Source organism: Megalopta genalis, unplaced genomic scaffold (genome assembly GCF_051020955.1).
Source record: "Megalopta genalis isolate 19385.01 unplaced genomic scaffold, iyMegGena1_principal scaffold0379, whole genome shotgun sequence".
NCBI classification, from domain to species: domain Eukaryota; kingdom Metazoa; phylum Arthropoda; class Insecta; order Hymenoptera; family Halictidae; genus Megalopta; species Megalopta genalis.
In genome coordinates this window covers 50,001-60,000 of record NW_027476448.1, presented here as the reverse complement: position 1 = coordinate 60,000, position 10,000 = coordinate 50,001, and positions in this window count along the sequence as shown.

Here is a 10,000-nt window from a genome sequence, read left to right as displayed (position 1 = left end):
ATACGGCTGTGTAGCGGGGATCAAAACGAGTAATTTCATGTATAAAGTTTAAATAATCTCCCAATAGTTTGCCGGGAAACATCGATAATTCCGATCTAGAAAGAGACAGAGACAGTCGATCCGCGTTATGTTAAATATCTCAAGGTTACCGATTCCACAAAATTATAAAAAGTATACGGCTGTGTAGCGGGGATCAAAACGAGTAATTTCGTGTATAAAGTTTAATTAATCTCCGAATAGTTTTCCGGGAAACATCGATAATTCCGATCTAGAAAGAGACAGAGACAGTCGATCCGCGTTATGTTAAATATTTCAAGGTTCCCGATTCCACAAAATTATAAAAAGTATACGGCTGTGTAGCGGGGACCAAAACGAGTAATTTCATGTATAAAGTTTAAATAATCTCCCAATAGTTTGCCGGGAAACATCGATAATTCCGATCTAGAAAGAGACAGAGACAGTCGATCCGCGTTATGTTAAATATCTCAAGGTTACCGATTCCACAAAATTATAAAAAGTATACGGCTGTGTAGCGGGGACCAAAACGAGTAATTTCATGTATAAAGTTTAATTAATCTCCCAATAGTTTGCCGGGAAACATCGATTATTCCGATCTAGAAAGAGACAGAGACAGTCGATCCGCGTTATGTTAAATATCTCCAGGTTACCGATTCCACAAAATTATAAAAAGTATACGGCTGTGTAGCGGGGATCAAAACGAGTAATTTCGTGTATAAAGTTTAAATAATCTCCCAATAGTTTGCCGGGAAACATCGATAATTCCGATCTAGAAAGAGACAGAGACAGTCGATCCGCGTTATGTTAAATATCTCAAGGTTACCGATTCCACAAAATTATAAAAAGTATACGGCTGTGTAGCGGGGATCAAAACGAGTAATTTCGTGTATAAAGTTTAATTAATCTCCGAATAGTTTTCCGGGAAACATCGATTATTCCGATCTAGAAAGAGACAGAGACAGTCGATCCGCGTTATGTTAAATATTTCAAGGTTCCCGATTCCACAAAATTATAAAAAGTATACGGCTGTGTAGCGGGGATCAAAACGAGTAATTTCGTGTATAAAGTTTAATTAATATCCCATTACTTTGCCGGGAAACATCAATACTTCGATCGCGCGAGAGAGACAGAGAAACGAACAGTCTTTTTTTCGATTTACGGCTAAAATAAATTTTTCTCATTTTATTCAATAACATATTCTTGCTTAGATAACTTTTTTACATAGGGATTAAGCATTTAGAACGATACATTGTTTAAAATAATGGCACTTTACTCTTGACATTTTACGGTTTTTTCAATTTTCTGAAAAATCCTACCATTAGATTTTTTTAAAAATACGATATTCTTGCTTAACTAACGTTTCTACATAGGGATTAAGCATTTAGAACGAAATCTAATGTAGGAAAATGGTACTTTACTCTTGATCGGTACGTTGGGACTTAGAAAATATTCGGCCGTACGCGGCGCGTCTCGGCGCTTCGAACAGCTCCGGTGTCCCCATTATTTTCGATTTACGGCTAAAATAAATTTTTCTAATTTTTTTCAATAACATATTCTTGCTTAAATAACTTTTTTACATAGGGATTAAGCATTTAGAACGATACATTGTTTAAAATAATGGCACTTTACTCTTGACATTTTACGGTTTTTTCAATTTTCTGAAAAATCCTATCATTAGATTTTTTTAAAAATACGATATTCTTGCTTAACTAACGTTTCTACATAGGGATTAAGCATTTAGAACGAAATCTAATGTCAGAAAATGGCACTTTACTCTTGACATTTTTCGGTTTTTTCAATTTTCTGGAAAATCCTATCATTAGATTTTTTTAAAAATACGATATTCTTGCTTAACTAACGTTTTTACAAAGGGATTAAGCATTTAGAACGAAATCTAATGTAGGAAAATGGTACTTTACTCTTGATCGGTACGTTGGGACTTTGAAAATATTCGGGCGTTCCAATCGCTCGTCTGTTGCATCATAGCGCGTCTCGGCGCAATCGACCGATTCGCTCGACCCATTATTTTCGATTTACGGCTAAAATAAATTTTTCTCATTTTATTCAATAACATATTCTTGCTTAGATAACTTTTTTACATAGGGATTAAGCATTTAGAACGATATAATGTTTAAAATAAGGGCACTTTACTCTTGACATTTTACGGTTTTTTCAATTTTCTGAAAAATCCTACCATTAGATTTTTTTAAAAATACGATATTCTTGCTTAACTAACGTTTCTACATAGGGATTAAGCATTTAGAACGAAATCTAATGTCAGAAAATGGCACTTTACTCTTGACATTTTTCGGTTTTTTCAATTTTCTGGAAAATCCTATCATTAGATTTTTTTTAAAATACGATATTCTTGCTTAACTAACGTTTTTACATAGGGATTAAGCATTTAGAACGAAATCTAATGTAGGAAAATGGTACTTTACTCTTGATCGGTACGTTGGGACTTTGAAAATATTCGGGCGTTCCAATCGCTCGTCTGTTGCATCATAGCGCGTCTCGGCGCAATCGACCGATTCGCTCGACCCATTATTTTCGATTTACGGCTAAAATAAATTTTTCTCATTTTATTCAATAACATATTCTTGCTTAGATAACTTTTTTACATAGGGATTAAGCATTTAGAACGATATAATGTTTAAAATAAGGGCACTTTACTCTTGACATTTTACGGTTTTTTCAATTTTCTGAAAAATCCTACCATTAGATTTTTTTAAAAATACGATATTCTTGCTTAACTAACGTTTCTACATAGGGATTAAGGATTTAGAACGACATCTAATGTCAGAAAATGGCACTTTACTCTTGACATTTTTCGGTTTTTTCAATTTTCTGGAAAATCCTATCATTAGATTTTTTTAAAAATACGATATTCTTGCTTAACTAACGTTTTTACATAGGGATTAAGCATTTAGAACGAAATCTAATGTAGGAAAATGGTACTTTACTCTTGACCGGTACGTTGGGACTTTGAAAATATTCGGGCGTTCCAATCGCTCGTCTGTTGCATCATAGCGCGTCTCGGCGCAATCGACCGATTCGCTCGACCCATTATTTTCGATTTACGGCTAAAATAAATTTTTCTCATTTTATTCAATAACATATTCTTGCTTAGATAACTTTTTTACATAGGGATTAAGCATTTAGAACGATATAATGTTTAAAATAAGGGCACTTTACTCTTGACATTTTACGGTTTTTTCAATTTTCTGAAAAATCCTACCATTAGATTTTTTTAAAAATACGATATTCTTGCTTAACTAACGTTTCTACATAGGGATTAAGCATTTAGAACGAAATCTAATGTCAGAAAATGGCACTTTACTCTTGACATTTTTCGGTTTTTTCAATTTTCTGGAAAATCCTATCATTAGATTTTTTTTAAAATACGATATTCTTGCTTAACTAACGTTTTTACATAGGGATTAAGCATTTAGAACGAAATCTAATGTAGGAAAATGGTACTTTACTCTTGATCGGTACGTTGGGACTTTGAAAATATTCGGGCGTTCCAATCGCTCGTCTGTTGCATCATAGCGCGTCTCGGCGCAATCGACCGATTCGCTCGACCCATTATTTTCGATTTACGGCTAAAATAAATTTTTCTCATTTTATTCAATAACATATTCTTGCTTAGATAACTTTTTTACATAGGGATTAAGCATTTAGAACGATATAATGTTTAAAATAAGGGCACTTTACTCTTGACATTTTACGGTTTTTTCAATTTTCTGAAAAATCCTACCATTAGATTTTTTTAAAAATACGATATTCTTGCTTAACTAACGTTTCTACATAGGGATTAAGGATTTAGAACGAAATCTAATGTCAGAAAATGGCACTTTACTCTTGACATTTTTCGGTTTTTTCAATTTTCTGGAAAATCCTATCATTAGATTTTTTTAAAAATACGATATTCTTGCTTAACTAACGTTTTTACATAGGGATTAAGCATTTAGAACGAAATCTAATGTAGGAAAATGGTACTTTACTCTTGACCGGTACGTTGGGACTTTGAAAATATTCGGGCGTTCCAATCGCTCGTCTGTTGCATCATAGCGCGTCTCGGCGCAATCGACCGATTCGCTCGACCCATTATTTTCGATTTACGGCTAAAATAAATTTTTCTCATTTTATTCAATAACATATTCTTGCTTAGATAACTTTTTTACATAGGGATTAAGCATTTAGAACGATATAATGTTTAAAATAAGGGCACTTTACTCTTGACATTTTACGGTTTTTTCAATTTTCTGAAAAATCCTACCATTAGATTTTTTTAAAAATACGATATTCTTGCTTAACTAACGTTTCTACATAGGGATTAAGCATTTAGAACGAAATCTAATGTCAGAAAATGGCACTTTACTCTTGACATTTTTCGGTTTTTTCAATTTTCTGGAAAATCCTATCATTAGATTTTTTTAAAAATACGATATTCTTGCTTAACTAACGTTTTTACAAAGGGATTAAGCATTTAGAACGAAATCTAATGTAGGAAAATGGTACTTTACTCTTGATCGGTACGTTGGGACTTTGAAAATATTCGGGCGTTCCAATCGCTCGTCTGTTGCATCATAGCGCGTCTCGGCGCAATCGACCGATTCGCTCGACCCATTATTTTCGATTTACGGCTAAAATAAATTTTTCTCATTTTATTCAATAACATATTCTTGCTTAGATAACTTTTTTACATAGGGATTAAGCATTTAGAACGATATAATGTTTAAAATAAGGGCACTTTACTCTTGACATTTTACGGTTTTTTCAATTATCTGAAAAATCCTATCATTAGATTTTTTTAAAAATACGATATTCTTGCTTAACTAACGTTTCTACATAGGGATTAAGCATTTAGAACGAAATCTAATGTCAGAAAATGGCACTTTACTCTTGACATTTTTCGGTTTTTTCAATTTTCTGGAAAATCCTATCATTAGATTTTTTTTAAAATACGATATTCTTGCTTAACTAACGTTTTTACATAGGGATTAAGCATTTAGAACGAAATCTAATGTAGGAAAATGGTACTTTACTCTTGACCGGTACGTTGGGACTTTGAAAATATTCGGGCGTTCCAATCGCTCGTCTGTTGCATCATAGCGCGTCTCGGCGCAATCGACCGATTCGCTCGACCCATTATTTTCGATTTACGGCTAAAATAAATTTTTCTCATTTTATTCAATAACATATTCTTGCTTAGATAACTTTTTTACATAGGGATTAAGCATTTAGAACGATATAATGTTTAAAATAAGGGCACTTTACTCTTGACATTTTACGGTTTTTTCAATTTTCTGAAAAATCCTATCATTAGATTTTTTTAAAAATACGATAATCTTGCTTAACTAACGTTTCTACATAGGGATTAAGCATTTAGAACGAAATCTAATGTCAGAAAATGGCACTTTACTCTTGACATTTTTCGGTTTTTTCAATTTTCTGGAAAATCCTATCATTAGATTTTTTTAAAAATACGATATTCTTGCTTAACTAACGTTTTTACATAGGGATTAAGCATTTAGAACGAAATCTAATGTAGGAAAATGGTACTTTACTCTTGATCGGTACGTTGGGACTTTGAAAATATTCGGGCGTTCCAATCGCTCGTCTGTTGCATCATAGCGCGTCTCGGCGCAATCGACCGATTCGCTCGACCCATTATTTTCGATTTACGGCTAAAATAAATTTTTCTCATTTTATTCAATAACATATTCTTGCTTAGATAACTTTTTTACATAGGGATTAAGCATTTAGAACGATATAATGTTTAAAATAAGGGCACTTTACTCTTGACATTTTACGGTTTTTTCAATTTTCTGAAAAATCCTACCATTAGATTTTTTTAAAAATACGATATTCTTGCTTAACTAACGTTTCTACATAGGGATTAAGCATTTAGAACGAAATCTAATGTCAGAAAATGGCACTTTACTCTTGACATTTTTCGGTTTTTTCAATTTTCTGGAAAATCCTATCATTAGATTTTTTTAAAAATACGATATTCTTGCTTAACTAACGTTTTTACATAGGGATTAAGCATTTAGAACGAAATCTAATGTAGGAAAATGGTACTTTACTCTTGATCGGTACGTTGGGACTTAGAAAATATTCGGCCGTACGCGGCGCGTCTCGGCGCTTCGAACAGCTCCGGTGTCCCCATTATTTTCGATTTACGGCTAAAATAAATTTTTCTAATTTTTTTCAATAACATATTCTTGCTTAAATAACTTTTTTACATAGGGATTAAGCATTTAGAACGATACATTGTTTAAAATAATGGCACTTTACTCTTGACATTTTACGGTTTTTTCAATTTTCTGAAAAATCCTATCATTAGATTTTTTTAAAAATACGATATTCTTGCTTAACTAACGTTTCTACATAGGGATTAAGCATTTAGAACGAAATCTAATGTCAGAAAATGGCACTTTACTCTTGACATTTTTCGGTTTTTTCAATTTTCTGGAAAATCCTATCATTAGATTTTTTTAAAAATACGATATTCTTGCTTAACTAACGTTTTTACATAGGGATTAAGCATTTAGAACGAAATCTAATGTAGGAAAATGGTACTTTACTCTTGATCGGTACGTTGGGACTTAGAAAATATTCGGCCGTACGCGGCGCGTCTCGGCGCTTCGAACAGCTCCGGTGTCCCCATTATTTTCGATTTACGGCTAAAATAAATTTTTCTAATTTTTTTCAATAACATATTCTTGCTTAAATAACTTTTTTACATAGGGATTAAGCATTTAGAACGATACATTGTTTAAAATAATGGCACTTTACTCTTGACATTTTACGGTTTTTTCAATTTTCTGAAAAATCCTATCATTAGATTTTTTTAAAAATACGATATTCTTGCTTAACTAACGTTTCTACATAGGGATTAAGCATTTAGAACGAAATCTAATGTCAGAAAATGGCACTTTACTCTTGACATTTTTCGGTTTTTTCAATTTTCTGGAAAATCCTATCATTAGATTTTTTTTAAAATACGATATTCTTGCTTAACTAACGTTTTTACATAGGGATTAAGCATTTAGAACGAAATCTAATGTAGGAAAATGGTACTTTACTCTTGACCGGTACGTTGGGACTTTGAAAATATTCGGGCGTTCCAATCGCTCGTCTGTTGCATCATAGCGCGTCTCGGCGCAATCGACCGATTCGCTCGACCCATTATTTTCGATTTACGGCTAAAATAAATTTTTCTCATTTTATTCAATAACATATTCTTGCTTAGATAACTTTTTTACATAGGGATTAAGCATTTAGAACGATATAATGTTTAAAATAAGGGCACTTTACTCTTGACATTTTACGGTTTTTTCAATTTTCTGAAAAATCCTATCATTAGATTTTTTTAAAAATACGATAATCTTGCTTAACTAACGTTTCTACATAGGGATTAAGCATTTAGAACGAAATCTAATGTCAGAAAATGGCACTTTACTCTTGACATTTTTCGGTTTTTTCAATTTTCTGGAAAATCCTATCATTAGATTTTTTTTAAAATACGATATTCTTGCTTAACTAACGTTTTTACATAGGGATTAAGCATTTAGAACGAAATCTAATGTAGGAAAATGGTACTTTACTCTTGACCGGTACGTTGGGACTTTGAAAATATTCGGGCGTTCCAATCGCTCGTCTGTTGCATCATAGCGCGTCTCGGCGCAATCGACCGATTCGCTCGACCCATTATTTTCGATTTACGGCTAAAATAAATTTTTCTCATTTTATTCAATAACATATTCTTGCTTAGATAACTTTTTTACATAGGGATTAAGCATTTAGAACGATATAATGTTTAAAATAAGGGCACTTTACTCTTGACATTTTACGGTTTTTTCAATTTTCTGAAAAATCCTACCATTAGATTTTTTTAAAAATACGATATTCTTGCTTAACTAACGTTTCTACATAGGGATTAAGCATTTAGAACGAAATCTAATGTCAGAAAATGGCACTTTACTCTTGACATTTTTCGGTTTTTTCAATTTTCTGGAAAATCCTATCATTAGATTTTTTTAAAAATACGATATTCTTGCTTAACTAACGTTTTTACATAGGGATTAAGCATTTAGAACGAAATCTAATGTAGGAAAATGGTACTTTACTCTTGATCGGTACGTTGGGACTTAGAAAATATTCGGCCGTACGCGGCGCGTCTCGGCGCTTCGAACAGCTCCGGTGTCCCCATTATTTTCGATTTACGGCTAAAATAAATTTTTCTAATTTTTTTCAATAACATATTCTTGCTTAAATAACTTTTTTACATAGGGATTAAGCATTTAGAACGATACATTGTTTAAAATAATGGCACTTTACTCTTGACATTTTACGGTTTTTTCAATTTTCTGAAAAATCCTATCATTAGATTTTTTTAAAAATACGATATTCTTGCTTAACTAACGTTTCTACATAGGGATTAAGCATTTAGAACGAAATCTAATGTCAGAAAATGGCACTTTACTCTTGACATTTTTCGGTTTTTTCAATTTTCTGGAAAATCCTATCATTAGATTTTTTTAAAAATACGATATTCTTGCTTAACTAACGTTTTTACATAGGGATTAAGCATTTAGAACGAAATCTAATGTAGGAAAATGGTACTTTACTCTTGATCGGTACGTTGGGACTTAGAAAATATTCGGCCGTACGCGGCGCGTCTCGGCGCTTCGAACAGCTCCGGTGTCCCCATTATTTTCGATTTACGGCTAAAATAAATTTTTCTAATTTTTTTCGATTACATATTCTTGCTTAAATAACTTTTTTACATAGGGATTAAGCATTTAGAACGACATGTTGTTTAAAATAATGGTACTTTACTCTTGTGATTTTTCGGTTTTTTTTGATTATTTTGAAAAATAAATTTTTGTAATTTTTTTAAATGCGATATTCGTGATCAGTGAACGATTTCACATATGGATTAAGCATTTAGAATCGTGCGGACGCGTTATTAAAAAAGTTTACTCGATGCGATGGGACTTTAAAAAGTTTGTGAAAATTTTCATATTGGGAAAAAATGTGTAATTTTTTGTCTAGTTTACGGTAGTGTAATTTATTTTAATGTTTACTATAAAAATTTTTTTCGTTCGTTCACGCGCTATGTTACAACAGCACGGCCGGGCGGTCTGTTGCCGCAGCGGTTTACACTCATAAGCGCGCGTGCTATTCGGCCGGCGGCGCCGGCGTCCTTGCCGGCCGTTCGGTATCTATAAGAGATACACGGTCCGTGCGAGGCGGACGGAGCAGAGCGGGTTTTGGGCCAATTCTACGATCTCGGTCGAGAAGCTGTCTCAGAGCTCCTTCGGGGCTTCGGTCCTGACTGTTTCGTGCCGTTTACGTTACGGACTTTTCTCCACACAGCGTGGCCACGGGTCGGTGTCTTTGACCGAATGGCCCATATGTGGCAAGCCCTACGGGGTTGGTTACCCGTATGCACTTTGTATGTATACTCGTACTCACTGAGCAATCGACTCTTCTGTCCGAGCGATGGAAAAATTTTTTAAAATGCATCTGTAAGATTTGGAAGCAAATCGTACCAATTGAAAACTGTGGCTAAAATGAAATAGCCCAGTGGAGAGAGAAAACTATCAAAAAACTGATTTTTTAAATCAAGAGGTGTCAGAAATCGAAATGCCTAGCGCGAGCGGAAGAACACGCTTTCTCGCCAGTCCAGCATGTGTCCTGTCCGTTCTTCCTCGGCTTGCCGATTTTGCCCAGATCAGAGGTTTCGTGCTTCCGGCGGTCAGAAGATCAGCGTGAGCGTACGCGCTTCCACGACTATGGCATCACCCATGTACTTTTTCCTTTGAATATATTTGAGTACATAAAAAATATTAAAACATATAGAGAGAACTGTGTCTTGGATCTTAAAAATTTGTCAATAGCGATGATATATTATTACTTAACTTGAAGTATTTGTACGTTTTAGCTGGGACGTACATTTATCTTA